Genomic DNA, 24,874 nt, shown 5'->3' with positions numbered 1-24,874 from the left:
CGTAGTTTGTGGTAAAAATTTCAAAATGAGTGAATTGCTTTTAATAAAAAACTTAAATGAAAAAGGGGCACGAAAGGCCAAAAATTTAAATGAGGTTGTTAGTTCTTTTTGTCTTTTGAAATTTTAAGTCAATATGATTAAGTTTATTTACAAGTTTGATTTTAAGAAAAGGAAGTTCAAAAATTCAATGGCATAAGGCCAAAGTTTCTATTTGAAATAAGGCCTAAGTTTGAAATCACAAGCAAAGAATTTTTTTGAAAGGGTGGATATATTTGAAATTTAAGAAGTGGGAGGAGATGAAGAGGCTATCATAAGCATAAAATGAAAAGTTAAGAGTTGAAAAGATCTGACCAATGGGATGCAATCCAACAGACAAAAATGTCATGTAGAAACCCATTTTCCCTTGAACTTTGAATCTAGCAATAACCAACAAGAAATTAGCAATATCAGACATCATGAAGATTAAGGCATCAAATAAAGATAGCCACATCCAAGCAAGCAAATCCTATAGCTAGCAGTCTTCTTTGTCTTCTCATGTATCAGATGAAATACTCCTTTGATCAACTTAGAAGAGCGCATCAGACATAAGATAAAAATAGCAATTAACACCAAGACAATGTCGCAGATGAATTCAAACAGCGTTCCAAGGCTTGCATCAGATGAAGGCTCAATTCTCAATAACTTGGTCTCAAAATTTTGGTAGTGGCCAAGTCCTTTTTGCACAAAGAATGTTGCCTAATCTTAAGTCCAAAAGTTCAGATCAAGATCAAGATCAATAGTCCACCAAATATTTTTTAGGGTTTTTGTTGTTTATTAAGTGTTTTAAGGTCCTAAGACCACAAACAAAAATCAAAATGCACAAACAAATATATACAATAACAAGATATGGCTCAAATGAGCAAAGTGAAAATGGCATAAACATAAACAAATTTAATGAAATGTAAATGGAAATGAATGATAAATGACTAAAAATTAAATTGCATAAAGTAAATGACTTGAAAAGTAAAGCAATATTTATAAGAGTTAGTCAAATGTTAGTCAAGTGTTAGTGGTGTTTTTCTTTTTAATAGATTAAGTCATTCTTTGGAGAATATTCAACCATCCATTCACAAGCATGGATTCGTGAACCAAGACATCTTCCATAGGAAGGAAAAAAGGCCAAGTTTCCACACAATACCATGAAGGATGGGAGACTTACAATCTCACTTACTAGAATGATATGCCTTGAGGGTCAAATTTAGCTATATGTTAAGCAATCGTAATTGGACTTATGTAGAAGTCACAACTATCTGAGGTCGGTCAATAGAAATTTAGGTGTTAATGCATGTTAGAGATTTGGTATAATGAACCAAACTCCTAAAACATACCATACACTAAAAGAAAAGATCAAGAGGGATGAATCTATCTCATCCATACTTGTATTGGTTCATCTGACACAAGGTCATTGATGAACCAATTAGCCTTAGGACATTTGAGATTTCATTGGTCAATGAAAGTAATGGGAAAGAATATGGATGAAGATGAAGGGGGATGGGAAAGAGAGAAACACAAATTGGTCATGGGAGGAATTTTATCAAATTAAAATCATTCATTCATTTTGGAAGATGAAATGTACATTTCATCAATCCCCTAAATCCAATGATTTTAATCCAACAAAATTCAAATCAACCTTGACCAAGGCCCAAACAAATAGTCAAATATTACAAGACCATAAAAATGGCTCAACATAATTTTTACACATTTAATCAATTAAAAATGCATTAAAATATAAATTAAATTGGTCAAAACCTAAAGCCTCCTTAAAACACAAAATAAATGGCCAAGAGATTTATTCTAGGTCAAACAAGGTCAAAGGACCTTAGACAAAAATTTCATGATTTTTGAAAAGTCAGAAGTATTTTTAAACAATTAAAAATATGCACAAAAACATTTAATTCATGAAAAATATCAAAATTAATCCAAAAAATAATTTTAATTTAGAAAATGAAAGTGGAAAATATTTAAAGATTTTTGGTGAAAGTCCCAATTTTTTGGATTAAAAATGAAATTATTATGAATTAAACAAAATAAAGCAATTAAAGATAAAATCAAAAATTAAAAGGAAATTCAAAAAAAATAAGGGACATCAGATCTCCCTAATTAATTGAGGTGGCAGATATGATGGCCAGACGCGCGCATTCCACCAACACTTGACTCAAACGCGTGGCATGGTTGGTAATCACATTGGATGATCCGGATTAGAACGTGGGAGGAAGATCTGATGGATAGGAGCAAGCCACCACATCATCAGTGCTAGGGCTCCGATTGTCTTCTCCGATGGACCTCACCAGACTAGTCCACCACCAACCACCACAAAAATGAAAAACAAGGACATGGATTTAAAGAAAAAATGCTCAGGAGCTCAAATTTGGCCTCAATTTTCTCCAATTCTAAGTATATCAAGAGATACAGGGATTTGAATTTTGAGGATCATGAACTGAGTTGCTTCGATTTGACCTTAAAGCAACTCAATCTTGTTGCCTACAATGGTAGGATTTCAGTCAACCAAAAATCACAAAGAATAGTGAAGAATTGAGAGAGAATTGAAGAGATAAAAATTCTGAAAAATTACCTTTGAAGGAGCTTCAACCTTGCTTGATCTTGATTCGAATTATCCTTGGCTTGGTTTGAGAAGCTTGTAAGAGGTGATTAGGATCAAAGAAAAGCTTGGACTCTTGGAGTTTCAATCTCAAAACAGAATGAGATCTCAATTTTCAAATGAAAACCTTCAAGATTATCCTTTGATGGCGAGGGTTTGGATTGCAGGTTCATAGCTTGGGCATAAGGTCTTCAATTCTGAGCCATGAGGGTTGTATTTATAGCCAATGTGATTCACTTCCACACACTTCCAAATTTTGCCAAATATAGCAATTTCCATTGCATGGGCGTGTGATAGGCCAATCAAGTGATGTATTCAGCTCCCAAAATGCTTGTGTACAATGCTGAAATCATGTCATGGGTCCATGCATTTGAATTTGAAATGTGAAGGTGAAATCCATCCAAATGGTCCCTTGAAAAGAACCCATGCGTAAGTCTTTCATTTCTTAGCCAAATGAGGTAATCTAGGACTTTTTGGAAAGGTGAGATCAAGGGGAACAACTTTAATATTGAACACTTTTCTATTTGAAGCTTGGATCAGGATGAATTTTGAGGTGGAAGTTTGGAAAATCAAACATATTTGAAAATTTTCTAAGTACCAAGCCAAATGTTCACTTCTTCCACCTTGAACAACATTTGTTATGGACTTCAAATGGGAAATGTTCCTTCATCAAAGTTGTAGCTATTTCAAACCTATTAAATTTGGTCAGAAGTTTGACCTCATTTGGATTTGGCATGAAGGAATTATGCATTTTAGAAGTTGAGGAAAATCACTTGTTCAATGGTAATGGCCCAAAATGACCTATAATCTTTCCTCTTAAAACATGAATTTGCAAGTTGAATTTGAATTTCTTCCAAACATAAAAGTTGAAAAAGCCATCTTGAATTGGATCATGCAACTTGAATGGATTTCATATCATAATAATTGAGAAAGTTATGGTCCTTGGAAGTTGACCTCCTAACTAGGGTTCAAACAAAATGACCTATAATCTTTCACTATAAAAAATGACTTTCCAAGCGAAATTGGCGCTTGACTTAAAAATGAAAGTTGTTTGGAATGTAAAAATAAGTAACATTTCTCTTGGAATAATTTTCATATGATGAAAAGTTTAGGAGATAAGGTCTAGGGAACCCCAGTTTTGACCAGTTGACTTTCTTTGGTCAACCACCATGAACCATCTTGCAAACTTGACATTCTCTTGATATTTGGGACTCATGGAGGATCATATATGTATAAGATAATTTAATATGAAGTATCCCTTGAGATATTTGATCAAATTTTAAAGAAACTTGTTGAGGAATTCACACAAGATACCCATATGAATTATGGCTTCCAAGGTAAATAAGCTTAAAAATCTTGATGATTTCTTGATAAAAATGATATGTGAAGATCATGGGGACCCATATATGATGTATAGAACCAATGTGAACCATCTATTGATTGATCTCCTTGCATTGAGAGTCTTAAACCCTAGATATGAGCTTGATGAGGCCTTGGTGAATGCACACACCACCTACAAAGCTATACATGGACATATTTTTGGTATTTTGGTTAGTAAATAATGAAAAAAAGAATGATACAATCAAATGCGCTTGGTGACCTCTCCCAATGCAAACCCTATGAATGAGGGATAAGGAGGATGCCAAGGTGTGATCCCAAAGTCAATGCATATGATGAGATGACATAATGGATCTTAGGGCCAAAATTTGGGTCTCACAGCTGCCCCTATTTAAGGACATTCTAACTGAGGATGTGAAGGTTAAAATCTTCGTATCGACTCAGTAGAATGGACTTAAATAACAACATATAGAAACAAACTTTGGTCCCTAAGAGACATCATGACGCATATGGTATGAATGTTAAAAGTAATCTTTGTGGGGGAAATATTGCCACAAAGGAAAAGAATCTGGGGAGACTAAAAGTCCACAGGAGCATAATGCATTCCATAGGGAACACTCACTTGGGAGACAGAGACTCTGGGGGATAAGTGGTTATGCGTAGGCCAGGCTACGACTTAAAAACTACTGGGAATACGAGAGGAATTTCCATGAAAATAAATCAATGGAAGGACTCGGTTTGGGGAATGAGGAAAAATTTGTGGGGTAAACGGGTAAATCAGAATAAAGCTGAAATACTCGAACCAAACTCAACTGGGGAAGAATGAACTTTAACACAAGAGTACCATAAGTATATTATCTATTACCGATTACTGGGTAGGTACCGGTTACTGGATAAGAATAACTTGCTGGGGAAAATATCAAATAGGGTTTACAACTACTGGTTACTGGGCAAAACACCAAAAAAGAGAACATATGTCACCAGTTAAAGTGAACATATCAAGGATAAACTCAAATGAAGAATATATGTTATCGATTAGGATGAACATATCAAGGATAGACTGCTGGGGGAAAATAGGAATTACATCTATCAGTTACGGGATAGAATACCAAAGAGAGAATATCCGTCATCGATTAGGATGAACATATCAAGGATAGACTCAGCAGGGGAAAAGCGGGATTTACAACTACCTGTTACTGGGAAGAAGACCGCAAAGAGGAGAAAATTTGTCATTGGCTAAGATGATCATATCAAGGATTAACTCTTTGGGGAATGAAACAGGGATTACAACTACCTTTTTACTGGGTAGAAAAACACAAAGGGAGAATATCTGTCACCGGTTAGGATGAACATATCAAGGATAGACTACTTGGGGAAACGTGATAACGAATCCACTGGAGAAAACAAAGGAAGTAGATTACATTTTATCGGGTATTGGGAAAAAGTAATGTACACTAAAATCGAGAAGAAAATTACCAGTTACTGGGTAATAAACTTTCGAGGGACCGGAAAATATCCATCTAGGTAATAACTAGAAAGAAACGATCAAACAAAAGACTCAACCCAATAAGGATATATCTCAATGGGAGTGGTTCCATCCAGGTAATTAACTTGGGAGGAAACTGGAATAATAGTCATCCACAAGGAAATAACTCAATGGGAAATGAGAAAGGTTAAACTCTTTCTGCTTAAGGGGATGACACTCTACAATTGAAGGAGGACATGCGCACCAAATCTGCATGGGGAAATGATATCACTAAAGCAAGGGATCAGAATAAAGATATCAAATGCAATAAAATGCACAATGAAATATCAGATGTTGTGTTTTCATGCATGAATATGTATGTATATGATTATAGTTATACCGACAAACAATCACAAAGGATACAAATATCCCAAATTTGAATCACCGCTGCAACACTCGGCTAATCTCAACAAGATGGAAACACCAACTAGAGAAAAATTTTGGGGATGAATATAAATCATCTGTCTCTGAATAACTCAATCCTGTATGGGGAAAGAGAAAATATCTGTTGAGGATCTAAGTTGTCAACTCTACGGGGAATTTTAGGTCAACACCATATCAAATGGGAAACAACCTCGTAGGGGACCAAATCAAATACTGTTCATAATCAACATTGTTGTATCTAAAGATGAACTCCTCCGGGGAGTACAAGAGATAAAACTCTGCACGGAGGATCTAGGCAAACTGCTAAGGATGTGAGCCTACAACTCAGTTGAGGAAAAAGTTTGAAAAAGAGACTGATATTGAACTCTTTGGAAAGGTGGCATCAAGGGGGAACAACTTTTATGTTTAACACTTTTCCATTTGGAGCTTGGATCATGAAGAATTTTGAGGTGGAAGTTTGAGAAATCAAACATATTTGAAAATTTTCTAAGTATCAAGTCAAATGACCACTTCTTCCACCTTGAATAACGTTTGCTATGAGCTTCAAATTAAAATGGTTCTTTCATCAAAGTTGTATCTCTTTCATCCCTCTTCAATTTGGTCACAAATTTTACCTCATTTGGATTCGGCATGAGGGAGTTATGCATTTTAGAAGTTGAGGAAAATTGCTTGTTCAATGGTAATGGCCCAAAATGACCTATATTGTTTCCTCTTGGCACATGCCCTTGCAAGTTGAATTTGAAATTTCTCAAACAATCAAAGGATATCTTGAAATTGATCATAAAACTTGGATGGATTTCATCTCATAAAAATTGAGCAAGTTATGGTCCTTGGAAGTTGACCTCCTAACTAAGGCACAAACAAAATGACCTATAATGTTTCACAATAAAAAATGACTTTCAAAGCAAACTATCTCTTGATGTAAACATTAAAGTTGTTAGGAATGTCATAAGGAGTAACGTTTCTCTTGGAATCATTTTCATATGACAAATTTAGTAGGAGATAGGGTCTAGGGAACCCCAGTTTTGACCAGTTGACTCTCTCTAGTTAACCTCTTTGAACCATCTGGAAAAATTGAATTTCTCTAGATATTTGGGACTCATGGAGGATCATATATGTATAATATGATGTATGATGAAGTATACCTTGATATATTTGATCAAATGTTGAAGAAACTTACTGAGGAAGTCACACAAGATACCTAGATGAATTAGGGCTTCCAAGGAAAACAAGCTTCAAACTCTTGATGAATTCTTGATCAAAATGATAAATGAAGATAATGGGGATCCATATATGATGTACTGAGGGCTTCCAAGGAAAACAAGCTTCAAACTCCTTTTACTGAGGGTCTCAAACCCTAGTTGTGAGCTTGATGAGCCATAGGTGGACACACACACTACCTACAAAAGGAACAAAGCAATACATTGACATATTTTGGTATTTTGGTTAGTAAACAAAGAAAAACAAAGTATGATACAATCAAATGTGCTTGGTGATCTCTCCCAATGCAAACCCAATGAATAAGGGGTAAGGAGGATGCCAAGGTGTGATCTGAAAGCCAATGCATATGATGAGATAACATGAGGGATCTTAGGGTCAAAATTTGGGTCTTAGACTTACACATTATAAACCAATTCAATACCTACATACATCATAGACCAATCCAATTTCAAACTACCCATTTCCATAAACCATAAAATTATGTTACAACAATCGCAACTTTCCAAGCTTACAATATGATCCAAAAATAGTCTATACATCATAAAGCCTACAAGTTACAATTCCAAGATTGAATCCAAACCACATTCAGGTTACACAATGAGAAGATACATAACATGAAACCTATTAACCATTGAATATTAACCATTGACCTATTTCCCTCAAATCTTCAAGTTCTCCTTCTTGCCATCTCCATCCATCGTGTTGTCTTCGAATAGCAATGCCATACCATTCTAATGATAATAACCTAACAACCATCCAAAAACATAATGTAATAGAATTAAAACTAAACTTCTAACCAACCTCACAAATTCCTAACTTCTTAACTTCCAACAGAATTTCACAACAAATTTCTAACTACCATAACTACACTCCTAACAAAACTAACATAACGAGATCCTTCTCACCAACTCATAACCAATTTTGTAAAACAAACTTCCTAAGTGAATAACAACTAAAGAGAACAAACCCTCCCTAACACTTTCTAACCTCACCCGGAAACCATTTTTTTCCGAACCTGAGTTTCATTACAACAACGCTGGTTTTTCACCTTTTCACTCCTGAACCGAATCCTCAATGTAACTAACCTCTCAACCCCTCAAAAACCTTTCAAAACACTTTGAACCTCAACATCGAGCCCTCAGTTCTGAACCCCCACATACACCAGAACCCTACAACAATCCTTCCAAAAACAGAAATCAATCAAACAATTAACCAACTTCCAAGACCACCCTCAAACATAACAGAAATTCTAAAAACCTTCCTCAATACCTTCATCCAAATGGAGCCCAAAACCTCACTCTGTAACACCCTCACTTTCAACAACACTTTCACCACCCTTAAGAATGGCTTCACCCTGAACCCCACCCTCACCTTCATTCTCCCACACATCACGCAACCCTCAATCATAAAACGGAATAAGAAGAAGCAAACAAAATCATAACGATGTAATGGAAAGAGAAGATAAAACTGGATTAGCACACGCATAAAGAGAAGAAAAGTGAAGACGAAAAGAAGATAAATTATAACCTAGAATAATCGCTTCGGAGAAAACCATTCTTGTAAGTCTTTTACTCTGAAGAGTCGATTTCATTCATGACACGTTCATCCTTGATCCTGCACGCAAGAATTATCTTCTGACGACTTTGATTTCTATGATGATTCGTTGTGAGGAGGAATTCAGAGCGCTCCATTTTGATTTTCCCTTTGATCTCTTGTTTGAAACTCGGAGAAAACGATTTCGTGGAGTTATAGCGATTCCATTCTGAGGAGCGTCATTCTTGTCTCCTCCGTGTATCATTCCGGCATGGTGAAAGAGGCATTATCCTGAATGACATTGGACTTTGGTTTTTGGCTTTTGTGTTCATAAGGACGGATTCTTGGACTTTAGTGAGACTTGGGCCTTTGGCCCAAGCGAGCAAGTCTCTGGTTGCTCCAATTAATACCCCCATCCATTTTTCACCCATGGCCCATGATCACTAGTTTTTCTTCCTTAATCATTTATTAATATTAGTTAATTTATTATTACTTCTTACTTTCTTGGATTATCATGGTCATTAATTTTAGGTTAGGATGAAAATTAGGATACTTTTGTTTTTATTTGTTAATTATGATTGTCATTAGATTTAGGATTTTGTTAATTAGGGGTTAACATAGCTTTTTAATCAATTAGGTATAGTTATAAGTTAATGTGATTCTAATTAGGTTAAAAATTAGTTTAATCATCATGTAGATTTTGACCTTGATTGATTTTAGAAATTAACTCCGTTGTTAATCTTGCCATGCTTTTACATAATAGGCCATTAGGGTTTTGTTGATATTGTTTTCATTTTATTCATGTTTTGATTAACATGGTTAATTGTAGATTTTATTATGAATCGTCCATTAGGTTAATTTTCCATTTCAATTTGTATATTGCAGTGTGATTAACATGTTCATGTAGATTATATTCAAGTTGTGATTGGGATTGTTAATTTCCCATTTCTTTTATTTGTTCCCTAATTCATGTTTAGGTAGATTTTGATCTTTAGAATTAATATTCACTTTAATTGTCCATTTAATCGATTCATTTGGTTTGTGATCATATTGAATAAATTGAAAATCCCATTTCAATTTAGGTAACATACGCCTTGTGTACGCCTATTTCATTTGCCATGATCACATGATTAGTCTTTGTTTATCTGTCCACGATTAATCCATTGCCATTTAAATTGAGTTAGATCTTTGAATATTCTTACATTTTTTGCATCACTCTCATTTGACTTGATCTCATACTAACCCCATTTGCTTGTTTGTGTCCACATGTGCCTTCGAGATTCAAGATTGGATCCAAATATTCAATGCTTATAATCCATTCAATTAACTTGTCTTGTGTGTGAGTATCGTGCCACTTGTATATTTTAGGCATGGTACATGGTTTGTATTTTGTATAATCCATTTCCATTTCCCACTTATGTTGTATGATTCCATCCCCAAATTGTGGGTCACATGTCCCTCCACCCCCATGAAAGTGTAATAGTCTAGGTTTATTTCTTTTATTAGTTCATCATGCATGCTAACTAAAAAGATAAAATAAAATAAAATAAAATAAAGCATTTCAAAAGAAACAAAAGGCATACTTGATTCAACGTCAAGTGTTTTCCAAATCAAACTCACACCATAGAAATGTGAGTGCTTGATCCAACATCAAGTATCTCCCATCCATTCCATGATCCACATCTATTCTCCATTCTCTTCTCCATTCTCTTCCCAATCTCATTAAATCTCTCTCCTCCTTTATTCACACCTCTTTCACAATACACACAAACACTTGATCTGACATCAAGTACCTTTTTCAAAACCTTTTCATAACAAACGAAATGCAAAAATGGGTCGTACGTGCTTGTACACAACATTCAAGTACTTAGGTTATCGTCCGTACCTAGCTTGAGGACCCGACACTTGACTTCCCCCTTAAAACTACTAATGATTCAAACAAGTTAGATCTAGGTTCTATGATGGAGAAAAGGGTAGTTAGGATACCATTATCCTCTTGACTCCCAAGTATTTTGATTATTGGTCGTACTTAGTCAAGGGTCAAATACTTGTCTCCTATAAGTTCCAATGATAAGACTTGCCAAACCTTTTTCATAATTCAAATCTCTTTTGGATGAAAAAGAGTGGTTAGGATAACATTGTACTCTCAACTACCGAGTTCTTGGACTATTCACTGTATCTAGCCAAGGGTTTGATGCTTATCCCTGTATTAAAATCGACCCCAACAAATCAAAGCAACTTTTGCCTCAGTGTACTCTTTAAACCTTTCAAAAAGGACATGTTACTTCCGTTCTACCGTGAATGAAGCTTAAGCCTCCATGTGTGGGAAAGAAATTCTTAACTGCTAGAGTGTGATCCAAGCAGATCCACTTTACCGCAAACAAACAAGTACTTCTAGCTCCCATGCTCGAGGATACAAGCAAGTGAGCAGTAGCATGCGAACATCCATACTGTTCAGTAAAAATAACCCAGCACATACTCCATTTATGAGCGGAACTACGGACCTCTGATTTCCTTATTGCGCGTATGAGGATACGTAGGCACAAGGGTCCAAATCCTTGGCGAGCACACTAATTTAAAACCTATTATCTCCCCATCTTATTCTCATTCGTCTCATTCATCAATAGCAAGCAACATAAATAGAAACGACATCCATATGCATTAATACAAGCAACTGGTTCCCATGGAGTACCATGGATGTGATGGGTGCTAATACCTTCCCCTTGCATAACAGACTTCCGAACCCGCTCTTGGTTGCGATACCATTCTCATTTGGGGTCTTATCGCTATTTTCCCTTTCTTTCGAATAAATAAAATTCGGTGGCAACTCTGTATTTTTCCCAGTGCGACAGTACGAAATGGGTGTTTAAGAACAAACTTGATGAGAGTGGTATAAGTGTTCAAAACAAAGCAAGATTAGTGGCTCAAGGATATCATCAAGAAGAAGGAATCGACTTTGAAGAAACATTCACTTTGGTTTCACGGCTAGAAGTTATTCGTTTATTACTTTCTTATGCTAGTTCATTAAATTTTCAGTTATTCAAAATGGATGTCAAGAATGCCTTCTTAAATGGATACATCAATGAGGAAGTCTATGTCAAACCAACTCCTGGTTTTTAAGACTTCATGAATCCTTCACATGTCTACAAGTTGAAAAAGGCTCTTTATGGCTTGAAGCAAGCACCAAGGGCTTGGTATGATAGGCTTAGCAGCTTTCTTCATGAAAGAGATTTTGAAAAAGGTAAAGTTGATAATACTTTGTTTATTAAGAAAATAAAAAATCATACTTTATTGGTTCAAATTTATGTTGACCACATAATATTCGGATCAATAAACAAATACCTATGTGAAGAATTTTAATTGATGATGAAAGGAGAATTCGAGATGTGCATGATGCGTAAAATAAATTATTTTCTTGGACTAAAGATTAAGCAATTAAATAATGGAATCTTCATCAATCAATTCAAGTATTGCAAAGAATTGTTAAAAAGGTTTCATATGGACAATTGCAAAGAAATAGTTACTCCAATGGGTTCCAGAACATATGTAGATCAAGATTAATATGGTATTTTAATTGACATAACAAAATATTGAGGTATCATTGGCTCTTTATTTCATTTGATGGAAATTCGTCCTGACATTATGTTTAGTGTTTATCTTTGTGCCCGTCTTCAAGCAAATCCGAAGGAATCTCATCTTGCCTCCATGAAACAAATTATGAAGTATCTCAAAGGAACGTAAAATGTTGAAATATAGTATCCTAAAGGTAGTTGAAGCTAGACGGTTAATATACCCGAACATGTTGTGTAATTGAACATACAACAGAGTCGCCATTGAACTTTATTTATCCCAGAAGAGGGAAGTGAAAATATCGATAAAACACAACGTGAATGTAGAAATGGGTAAGGAAATTAGTTATACAAGGGGAAGGTATTATCACCACTCACATCCATGGTACTCCATGGGAACCGTTTTTATTGCTCTTGCTTGGATGGGTGATGCTATATTCATGTACCTGCAAAACAGAAAAATGGGTTACAAAGAGAGTGCTCGAGGAGGATTGGGGCCCTCATGTATATGTATGATCATAGTGAAAAGAGAAAGTCAGAGCCTCGTAGTTCTTGAAACCAGAGAGAGAAAGGGGGAAAATAAAGAAGAATGCTCGCTAAGGATTCACATCGTCATGCCTATGTATCATCATAGTGCAATTAGGAAGTCATATCTCTGTAGCTCGGAGGACTAAGACTGAAAGAAAGAGATGATTTAAGGTGGTATTTAAACCAAAAGGAAGGCTTGAAACTGACTGAAATGGTGTTTAAACCAAGGCAAAAAAGTAAATAGAGAAATGGTGTCAAAACCAAGAAAGGAGGTGTATCCCCATGAAGTTGTCAACCCAAGTTGTGGTGTTTAAATCAAAGAGAAAAAGAAAGCAGGAACTTGTCAAAGCATTGAGACTGATATGACAAGGATCTTACCAAAGCACTTGGATTAACATGGTAAGGGGAAAAATAGGAACTTGTCAAAGCACTGGGAATGACATGACAAGGATCTTACCAAAGCATTGGGAATGACATGGTAAGGGAATGGTGTCAAAACCAAGACAGGGGTGTATAATCACTGAAGGTGTCAACCCAGGAAAAGAAAGACAAAGTTATATAACCATGAAGGTGTCAACCTGAATTTGGTGTCAAAACCAAGAAAGGAGGTGTATAACCTTGAAGGTGTCCATCCAAGTTGTGTGTTTAAACCAAAGAGAAAAATAAAGTGGGAACTTGTCAAATCACTGGGACTGATATGACAAGGATCTTACCAGAGCACTGGGACTAACACGGTAAGGGAGAAAGCAGGAACTTGTCAAAGCACTAGGACTGACATGATAAGGATCTTACCAAAGCAACTTGTACTAACATGGTAAGGGAATGGTGTCAAAACCAAGATAGGGGTGTATAACCGCTGAAGGTGTCAACCCAAGAAAATAAATACAAAGTTATATAACCATGAAGATGTGAACTTGAACTATGGTGTTTAAACCAAGAAAGGAAAGAGGGTCACAGGGAGAGTTGCAGACTTGAAAATGAATTGACTTGAATTGCACTGAAATATATGAATAAAGATGAATATTCTGAGCAACTGGGTCATCCGTCCCGTACCCAAAATATTCAGAATGAGGATAAGAATGCTCCCTCTCACCCCTTACCTATTGCTTAAGGCTCATGGCATGCAATCCTTGTCAATGTCTAACAAGTTGTTAAAACAAGTCCTCAGGTATGCTATGTGGGGATGATGTCGATGATTGATGCCTGGACTGTTACTTGAGATCTTGTACTTGTTGAGATGATGAGATCCAAAGCAGCAGAGACAAGTCTCATCAAGTGACTAAGAGACTTATGGTCACTTGATAAAGACAAAGGAAATGTGTAAAGTCAAATGATATAGTTTATCCAATGTAATTTGATCAAGCTAAATCAAAGCGAATGAGATGGATAAAACAATAATCCATGATCATACAAATACTAGTCTAGGGTCTCATTATTAAGTAGCCCATGAGAAAGCCATATGGGTGAAAGTGTACTGAGCTTAAGTCTCATTGTTAGGTAGCCTAAGAGAAATCTATGTGTGTGTTAGTGTGTGCTAACCTAACCAGATGAATGTAATAAGCAGAGGCAATAAATAATGAACAAGATAACAAGGTCATAAGAACATAAGTTCAAAAAGTCAATAATTCAACAATAGGACAAAGTCAAAAGGGCCAAGTTCAATGAGTCTAAGGTTATAGTAGATCAAGCATATGTCTATGTCCTAATTCCAAAGTCAAAAAGTGTGCATCATCACTCCAATTCAAACATGGGTCTTAAGGATCAAGCCTATCCATTTTATCATGTTTTGATTCATTGAGATTGTTAACCAAACCAAATGCAAGATAAGAAGCATAAGATGAATAAGACAAGATGAACAATGTATGAAGTGAGATGATGAATGAGGCATAAGAATAAATTGCATTAAGTAAATGAAATAAGGTAAGTTGCAAGGATGTAAAGTGTTAGAGGGATGTTAGAAAGCAAATTCAAGTCAACATAATGGGCCATCTATCAACAAGTCAAAGGACTCAAACATATGCTACACCAAGGGATGATCTATCACTCACTAACTCAAAGTGTCTAAAATATGGTAAAATGGTCATCTATCAATATATTGAATCAGAGAAGATTGAATCAACCAATGGACCATCTATGAATGATTTGAAATACTGAAGATTTGATCAACCAAGTAGCCAAAGTCAAACAAAGTCAAAATTTGAATTAAAAAATAATTTAAAATGAAATAAAATGATTTAAACTTGATTAAAAAGGGAAATTAAAAGGAAAATCCCAAACCATAAGCAAAACAAAGAATAAATGGCTGAAAAAATTACACAAAGTCCCAAATATTGCACATGAATATGTCTCAAAAGTTGGATTCAAAAAGGTTTTAAAGTGATTGAAAAATAATTTGGAAAAGGAAATTACAATGAAAATGAACTAAAAATATTAATAAATGCAAAACTGATTTTAAAAATTATGAAAAAAAAGTACGTGATGCAAAATATTTTTAAACACTGTGTAAAAAATTTGGATCAAAATTTTATAAAAATGAGAGAGAAATTAGTTTGGAAATAAAATTAAGAAAATAAAATAGAACAGTGCGCCAACGGTCAAAAGAATTTGAAAAAATGTGTTGGCTAACTGTGATTGGTCAGAGTTTGAATTTGGCAACAACACGCACGCATAACCAACTTCATCTTCAACCTTGGATTCGATTTCTATAAATCATGAACTTGTGTTTTTAGCAAAACCCAAGCATGGAGTTAGCTTCTCAACACATTATCGTTCATGTCTCCCTTCCTTAGAGTCATTGATTGGCTTTGAGCAGGGGGGATTTTTTTAAGAACATGATGAACCCTAGGTGTTCAAAGTAAAATTAAATGACTAATATGAAAGATAAATTAATGGTAGGAGACAACTTTTGATCAGTGGAGCAATACGAAGAGAGTGGAAACTTGTTTGCTTAAAGATTTAACTCGTAGCTACTTTTCTAGTTGGAGTTTCGATGGTCAATAATGGTAGAAATAGGGAGCTGATGCAAGAGGTTTCAAGCCAAAGTGATTATGCAATTAGCTTCAGAGGATGCCGATGAAGCTTTATGGGCAAAGTTTTGAGGTTGAAAGAGCTTGAATTAAAGAAACCATAAACTGGTTTTAGAGCAATATCGGGTTCAAGTAAAACAGGGTTTTTATGGCTATTCAAGCTTGCAAATCAAGTAAAAATGATCATCTATTTATAGGAAATGAAGATGGAAGCTCACACATGCCAAACAAATATGAATGCATGTGAATTTGGGTTGACATTTTGGAAAATGGTGCTCGTGTGAGATGAAGCATGGAATGTGTGATTTGATGATGAAACTTGGTCGTTTTATGTTCGTTTGCACACGTTTTAGCATCAGAAACAAGTTGCACATGTGGAAGTGGTCCCAAGATACAAAATGTCTTATAATTATAAATTCCCGGCATTGGGAAAAATAATTTCCAACATGCCATGTTTGAAGCTAGGCCCAATTTAATTCACTCGTGCATTTTGTGATTTTCTTTGTGCCTCTTGTTCACTTTATTGCCATGAATTGAATGCAAAAAGAACTAACCAAAAAAGAGGTCTGAGGTAAAAATGGCAACTGTTGAAAGTTAAGGTCGTGACATGCTTTATAGTTCAGGCATTTGATCAAGCAGTCTTGGCACATTTTGGGCATCTTAAGGCCCTAAGTTTATGACATCATAACTTTTAATTCCCTAGTGCATTTTGAGCCACACTTGGGCCAAATGATCTTTGACATAAGCTTAATAAAATGTAAAAGGATACTTGAGATAAAAATGGCATGGCTGCCAAGTGGGGGCAGGACAAGGTTTTGGCCCATTTTGGAAACTTAGCCCCTTCCCAAATTAAGGTCCTTAGAGGTTGAATTGATGCTTGATCGTTGAACCAAAGTTTTAGAGGAATTCCTTAGGAACATTTTGCTCAAAGAAGCTTGTAAATTGGTTGAAAATTTAAGAAGTTATGGGGTTTGGACCAAAAGTGAGCCATACTTGCAAATTAGGTCAATCACACTTGTGCCAACTTGTACAAACTTGAAGTTTCCTTGCATCCCAAGCCAAAATAATGATGAAATGGGCATACTTTAAAGAAAATATGATTAAAGATTGAATTATCTTGAGGATGACTTAAAGATTAGATGAAATGGCATGGAAATAAACACATGAACCACTCTTGAATCAATGAACCACACTCGCATCTTTCTTGACCATAATGACCATTTCTTTTGTCTTGAATTGGGGCATGATCACCTACATGAACAATGGAACTAACAAGTACCATCTCTTATGATGCTTTGTTTAGTTAAAAAGTGAAACAAAGTGAACTGATTTTGATGACGCTTTATCTTGAATTCGTGTGTTCAAACCAAAGAATTTGGTCGTGCTTTTAAATCGATGACCAAATGAATGGTCATGCTAATGTTATGATGATGCATGGTCACAGTTTCATGATAAAAGGATTTATGGCTCAAAATATTATTTTAACCCACCCATTATCTTTGATGCTCTACAGTCCTATGTTTAAATAGTTCAAAACAGACGATGGTTAAGGAACCTATGAGGTTTTTGGAGTGGAAATCACCCACCTTTTATGTTTTTTACTTGTAACCACACGAATTTGTTCTTGCTGAAGATTTTTCTTCTAATCCTTTCATTTTCTTTTCGTTTTTACTTTCCCTAATTTTTTATGGACTGATTTTTCGAGTTTGAAGTCCACCGTGATGCCCTAATTATTGCCTAAGTCACTTGTTTTTAAGTTTTCGACTTAGGGGGATTTTCTTATTTTTCTTGCTTTTTGAATTTCTAAGTTTTTTTTCATAATGGAACAAATCATGCGACATTTGTTCGTTTGATTTGTTCGTTTGCCTCGTTCCTTTTCTTGGTGAGGGACAACCATTGTAGATTTCTGATTTTGGACCTCACGTGAGGGATTAGATATGGTTGATCCTCAGATGAGATACTCCCGTTTTAAAATTTAAACGCATGGTCAAAATAACTGAAGACTATCCTGCCCCTAAAGATTCAGGATTTTTTCGTATAAAAAAGAAACTCGTGCGACTAGGCTCAAAGGTCGTCTAGGGATTATCTTTCTTATACCTCCAGTGTTTGGGAATTGAAACAATGCCTTACATCGGCATAAATTTTTTATTCAAGAGCATACAACCAATAGGCTCGTGTATTTTGATTTCATCATTCTCCTTTTAATTTTTGCTTAAACAAGAGTTTGATATTGATAGATAAAATATGCGTGAACAGGATTTGATTGATTCAAAACATGCATATTCGTTTCATTATTATTATCATTTGAAAATAAACGAGTTTTATAGGTGAATATCACTTAACAAATAAAAAAGATTACAAATGAAAATGATAGAATGACATAATGATCGCCAGTGTTAAGGAGGCGCTCTCAAACTTGATTGATTGTTTCAAGGGAGACTTTTCTAGTCTTGGCACTCACTCGGACAAGGGATTTACGTTAACCAACAGGTTCCCTCCTTGTAGAATTAAGTACTTCTTATCAATCCGTTGTTGTACTTTAACTTTGAAAGCATTACAGTCCTCGGTCGAGTGTCCTGCCGACCCAACATGATATCCACATTGCTCATTGGGATTGTTACTGAGGTGGGAATGGTTACGGTGGAGGCTTCAATGATTGGGAACCACCAGTGAGCTATGAATTAGATATGGAAGAATTTGATTGTATGTCAGAGGAATTGGGTCCCGAGGAGCAATCCTTTATTCCAGATTATTCTGGGATTGCGCTGATTCTGACATTCTTAGCCTTGGCTTGCTGATTTTGCGGAATCTGAGCCTGATGAGGCTGATGATATTCATTTGGTGCTTGGTGTGGAGGTTGCTGATATTGAGCAGGATTAGCAAATTTCACCCCTGGATTGAAAGCTCGAGCATATTAGACCCCAAGATGAAAATAAGAAGTACAGAGTGCCCCATGATGAACATGTTGAGGTGCAACATTAGCATAAGTTTCCCCAGGGTAGGCAGAAGGCATTCTAGAGTTTGAAGAATGAAGACCTTGATAGGGGTATTGCATCGTAGGTTGAGTAACTAGAGGAATCTGCACATGAATGAGAGGTCCCCTATACTCATTTTCAGTTTCAGCAGGTGCTTCAGCAATTACTGGGATGGAGTTCTGGCAACGCTTCACTGTAAAGCATAGCAACTTCTGATCAAGGAGCACTTGAACTTTGGTCTTGAAGGCAACATATATTTTTGTATTATGCCCCAAGTATCCACCATGGTACGCGCACGTGGCATTAGAATTATGCTTAGGAAGGTGGGGAAACCGTGGCAAGCTCGATCTCTTTGGGCACAATTTCCCCAACAGGAATCACAATAGGCAATAGATGCGTATAAGAGATTGGAGTTTGATCAAAGCGGGTATGTATCCTCTCTTGATCGTTGTTCCAATGGTTGTTTTGCTTCTGCTTCTGTTTCTAGTTTCCTTGAGTGGGGTTCTGATTCAGTAGGAGGTATTGCTCTTGGGGATAAACCGAAAGACTGCTTGCAGTTGCATTCAGGGTTTTGCCCATATTTAGTCCATTCTCAGTTTGTTCACCAATCACAACTCGGTATAAGGATTCCATTATGATACCGTCCAAGAATAGTTCAAAGATCATGTCAACCTTTCCTTCGGGGTGTTCCAAGCTTTCCTTGCATATTTGGTTCTCATGCTCAACATGTTCCATGATTCTTTGGTGATCAGCATCGGGGAATCGTCGTCTTCTGGATGAGGAAGGGAAAAGGTGAACTTTTTCTAGATTGTATTCATGAAATGTGAATGCATGAATGTATGCATATGTTGTTTCCATATGGATGGAATGCAAATAAGTATGCAACATCCATTGATTCAAAGGTTGGATAATGCAATAGTTTAGGTTCAAACGTTCGTTACATACACGATGATGCAATAATGGTATGCAAAAATATAGGTTAAAGGTTCAACATGCTCTGGATATTCTGCATATGATTCTCAATGTAGGTTCAAAAGTTTGACGTATTTATGATTTTTGAGGAATGTAAAGTTTATGGATTCCTGCAAAAAATCTGATATCCCCTCATGGGTAGATACTAGTCTTCAAAGGTGATCCCTAAATGGTCTCCCAGAGTTATGGATCTAAATGAAAATACCTTGTCATATCCAATTCTTGTATGACAATGGTACTTCAAAGTGAATCTAGTTTGGGTGTAGGTCTTGTGCCGACCCAACGCCGGAAACACAGGTCAACACGACTATCCACGATTCTATCCTGTTTTTATACTCAAGCTCGGAGCCTCTCTCAAATCACAAAGCCCAACCCATAATAGAGAATATAAAAAATATCCAACATATACAACAATAAAGATGCAATAAATTAAATACAGGTAAGCAAATAAATAAAGAAACGCCCAAACATGCAAAGAAAAAGACTGCAATATCCATTGATTCACAAGTTCATAATAGTCTAGATAACATGTTTATACTTCTCGATGTATGTTCAAATGTCCGACGTATACATGATAAAATGGTATGTATGGTCTTGGTTTCTCGTAAAAGCCCAATATCCCCTCACAAGTAGGTACTATTATTCAAAGAAGGAGGTTCCTAAAAGGTCCCTAGAGTCATAGACCCAAGGATTCGAACCCTCGTGCCTACATATTCTCATAGTGCAATGAAAAAATCAGAGCTCCGTAGTTTATGGTAAAAAAACTACAGATGTGTTGGTTGATTTTAGGGAACAATTATAATTGTATCCTAGAAGTGTGAAAATGTTAGTTGATTCTGATCCTTGTTTGGATGTTCTAAGCTTTTAGTCTGACTGCTAATGAACAGATTATAATAGTTCTTTTATGAAAAGAAAAGAATTGCTTTGAATGAGGTTTGTATGATAAAAGAAAAGTAAGAGTTTATTGAATAGAAAAAGAAACTTCTTGAAGTGTAAAAGAGTTGTTTGAAATGATGAAATCGGTGTGAAAGTATTGTTTGGACCAGAAGTGTGTTGTTTGATTCCATAGGTAGGTGTATCTGAACCAAAGAGTGTGTGGCATTAACCAATAGATGGTGTGGCATTAACCAATAGATGGTGTGGCTGATACAGAGTTGTATAATTTTTCCTAGATTCAGGAGATCAAGACCTACAAGAAAGGGAGTTGCCAGAGCATAGAGCTCCAAAGGGAAATACATGAGGGTTGCTAGAGCATGAAGCTCCACAGGGAAATGCATGAAGTTTGCTAGAGCATGAAGCTCCATAAGGCAGTGCATGAAGGTTTCTAGAGAATAAAGCTCCACAGGGAAATGCATGAGAGTTTCTAGAGCAAGAAGCTTCACATGGCAATGCATGAAGGTTGCCAGAGCATGAAGCTCCACAGGGAAATGCATGAAATTTTTCCAGAGCATGAAGCTCCATAGGGAAATACATGAAGGTTTTCTAGAGAATGAAGCTCCATAGGGAAATGCATGAAAGTTTGCCAGAGCATGAAACACCACATGGCAATGCATGAAAATTGGTTCAGAGATGGGTGTTTAACCATGAGATGATTAACCCAAAGAAAGTATGAATGTCAAAGAGAGTTTATGTTTGGTCCAAAGAGAAGTCTAAGAGACAAGTGTAATGAATGTTAATTGTTGCAGTGTTTTCTCTGGGGAAGAAGACTTGAAAGTTATTCGATTTGAATTACACTGAAGTCTATGAATGGAGGTGAATACTTTAAATAATTGGGGCCTACGCCATATAACCAAAGATACTCAAAACAAGGATATGAATAATCCATCTCATTCTTCTCAATTGTTTAAGGCTCATGGCGCACAACTCAGATCATAACTAACAAGTGTTGAAGATGAATATTTTTATTGTGCTTGAATGTCTAGAGTCTTTAAAGTCTTGCATGATGATGTCTTGAGCTTGTGTTTGACTTGGGATCCAGTGTGATACAAGTGCAGAGATCTAATCCTATCAAGTGATCAAGGGACTTATGATCACTTGATTGGATAGGGGAATCAGATAAATTTAAAGTGATTAATTGATCATAAATGACTTTGATCAATCAATGTATCAAGGATGTGATCAAGATATGAAAGCACATGGATTTTGATCAAGGACTAGAATCCTAAAGAAACTAAAATGTTATCACGCATATTAATTTCAAAAGATCTACTATATCATTAAAATTAACAAATTAAGTGCGAAAGAAAACCTAATGTTAACAAGTATATTAAGATTCAAATTTAAAAAAATCAATTCTAAACTAATTATTATTGCTAATTAGAATCTAGTGTGTATTATCTTTGTTTATTTTCAAATAAGAAAATGGATTAATAAAAAACCAACTAAAACTTAACTAAATCCTGAGTATAATCATGAATTTTCTAAGTGTGTTTTCATATCAAAAATAAAATGTGAAAATGTATTAAAAAGATCTAACTAACATGCATTAAATGGATTAAAAATTAAAAAAAAAGGTGTTAAAAATAACAAAAAAAATAAATGATAAAAAAAAAGAAAAAGAAAATTAGAGGCAAAGGGTGTAGTGTGTAAACACTGGTGTGTGGGTGCAATGCAGTGTGGGCTTGAATCAGAAAGCCCAAAGTGTTTGTCAAGGTAGCAAACAGAAAGGGGTGCATTGGACTGGAGCGCGCATGTAACAGATCGTTTGGGCCAAGGCTTAGTTCTGAAGCCCAAAGTGTTTCCAAAGGAAAGTGAAGAGTAATCAGAATCAATTCAATTCATTTTCATCTCATCCACTTCATTTCAAGTCTTTGTCTCTTTTAAAATAAAACAAAAAGTTTTCATCGTTGCTACCGCTCCTCCGTGCCGGAGGCGACATAGTTGTCCAAACAAACAAATTTCACCCCCATTCCACTCCTTTCAATACAATATCCCTAAAACCCTCATTAATTTCGTCCAAAACCTAATTAAATTCCCCAATTGAATCATAAATGGTAAGAACCCTAACTAAGAGAAAATCAAAATTAAATTGGGAAGAAGCGTCAATCTGAACTCAAACCTTAGGGGTTTGGTTCATATTGAACAAGGCTAGTATTGAAGGTTGTTGGAATGAAGAAGATGAAAATGAAACTAGAATCCCAAAGGATTCTCTTTAGAGGTAAGTAATTCAGATTCCTCTTCTTCTTCACGGAAATCTCTTCTTCTTCTTCTCCAAAAATCTTAGTATGTAGGTGTATATTGTGTCGCTCTGTGTTATTGTTATTGTTAACAGAGTGAGGGAGTAGAGGTCGAGTTACAAACTCAGAGAGAGTAGAGTGATAGAGAGAAAAAATAGAGAGAATTTAGAGAATTCTAGAAAATTTTCAGTGTGCTTGAAGTTATGATTTTCAGTGAGTGATTCTGATTTTTGATATCAATGAATGAAGGAAAGTGAGGGGATTTATAGGGATTGAACCCCTAATTGCTCTGGGTAATTCTTGTGTAGGGGTGGTTACAAGTTAAGGTATCTGTTAGAAAGTTTGTTGAATTATAGAGGAAGTTTGTTATGGATGCTAATAGAGTTAAAATTTTGTTCGTTATGTTAGTGTGAGTTGTTAGTTAAGTGAAAAATAGTTAGGTGTGTTGAGTTTGAATTGAGTGTTAGTTTTGTTCAGTTAGTGTTGATTTTCTATTAGTGTTAAGTTCAGTTATAATTGGTGATATGGATGAATATGAATCAGTTAGTTATAGTTGTGCTATGAGAAGTTATGTTAATGGATAGTTAGTGTTAACGTGAATCTGAATTAGGTTAGTTAGTTTGTTAGAGGGAATTAGTTAGTGAAGTTAGGGTTGTGAGATGTTAGAGTGAATTGAAGAAAGTTAGTTAATAATGGAGTTAGGAATTAATAACAGTTAGAATTTTTTTATAATGAGAATGGAAAGAAATTGAACGGTTGTTAGTGCTTGTGTTTTAAAATCCGAATGTCTCTGAAGGATGTGTAGCACAATCAGTATGGAAGGTGTTAGTAAAGTGAGTTTCAACTGGTGAAGTTATGAGGTTTGGTTTGTTATAATTAGAGGGTTGTAACTGTTAGTTTAGATATAGTTAGTCAGATTATTTTGGTGTTTAATCATGTTAATGAATAGAACTTAAATTGAAGTTAGTGGAAGAGGGAAGTATGTTAGTTGTAGAGTTGAAGTTAGTTAATTGGAACTGTTATGCTTGTTAGATGTGGAATTTGAATTGAGATAGGTTATGTTGTTATTGTTGTGCTAAATTGTGATGCTAGTTATGTTATGATATATGCTGCCAATTGGTTTGATGTTGAAAATTAGTTATAGTTAGTTCATTAAAGATTGGTTAGTGTAAATTGTAATGAAATGTGAATGAATTAGCTAAGTGAAAGTTAGTCGTTGTTGGTTTGAAATTCTTATGATTTGAATTTTTGGACTCATGGTTTGTATGTGTATGTTATCTCGGCTCTCCTTGTAGCTATGTGCATAGGTCATGTCATGTGGGGCATTGAAGTATGGTTTGAATGTTATATTAATGAGTTGGGATAAGTGTTGTTGGTTATGTGTTAATATATGTCTATACATGGCTTGTGTATGGGTTCTAACTATGTATTGTATGGCGTGGTGTTGTGGGGCTGATTTTTATGGTCATGGCTTGGCTTTGAAGATGACATCATCATGCCATGAAGAAATATGGCATATCATGGATTACTTGGCCATGAAGAAAGCTTGCGTATGAAGCAATTTGAGAAGATGGAAGAGAGAAAATTAAAGTGAAGTTGAAGTGGAATTAGGTTTAGAGTCAAATTCAGGGTTAAGTTAACTTTGGTCAACTGTTTGACCAAAAAGTCAATAGTTGACTAGTCAACTGTAGGTCAAACTTAGGTTTTTTTGTGTAGTTTTAATTTAGACTCTCTGTGTAATATGATTTGATGTTTATGTAATGTAAATGGCTTCTTTTTTTAAATGAATTTTAACTTATGCTTCAAGTAATCAAGTTTTTCCCTCCATAATTTGAATTTGAAATCTTTGAATTTGCCTTGAATATAAACTTGAATGAATCTTTGATTTGAATTTCCTTGAATGACTTCCTCTTGATCTTAGCCCCTTGACTAAAAACCATGCCAAGAATCAAACAATGGTAAATAGTAATCACTAAGTAGGACTTCATA

General features: G+C 35.4%; 2 long non-coding RNA genes across 2 annotated transcripts; one reads left to right on the top strand and one right to left on the bottom strand.

Annotated features, from left to right (window-relative positions):
- Positions 1 to 7,545: 7,545 nt before the first annotated feature.
- Positions 7,546 to 9,071, bottom strand: LOC127074215 (uncharacterized). The gene is made up of 2 exons (XR_007785948.1): positions 8,634 to 9,071; positions 7,546 to 7,851 (listed from the first exon to the last, which is right to left on the bottom strand). It is a non-coding gene; the product is annotated as an uncharacterized LOC127074215 (long non-coding RNA).
- A 13,439-nt stretch (positions 9,072 to 22,510) lies between these two features.
- Positions 22,511 to 24,669, top strand: LOC127074214 (uncharacterized). The gene is made up of 2 exons (XR_007785947.1): positions 22,511 to 22,866; positions 24,370 to 24,669. It is a non-coding gene; the product is annotated as an uncharacterized LOC127074214 (long non-coding RNA).
- The last annotated feature ends 205 nt before the right edge of the window (positions 24,670 to 24,874 follow it).

This window comes from Lathyrus oleraceus, chromosome 4, assembly GCF_024323335.1.
Source record: "Lathyrus oleraceus cultivar Zhongwan6 chromosome 4, CAAS_Psat_ZW6_1.0, whole genome shotgun sequence".
Classification (NCBI taxonomy): Eukaryota; Viridiplantae; Streptophyta; class Magnoliopsida; order Fabales; family Fabaceae; genus Lathyrus; species Lathyrus oleraceus.
This window is presented reverse-complemented; position numbering and strand designations above follow the sequence as displayed.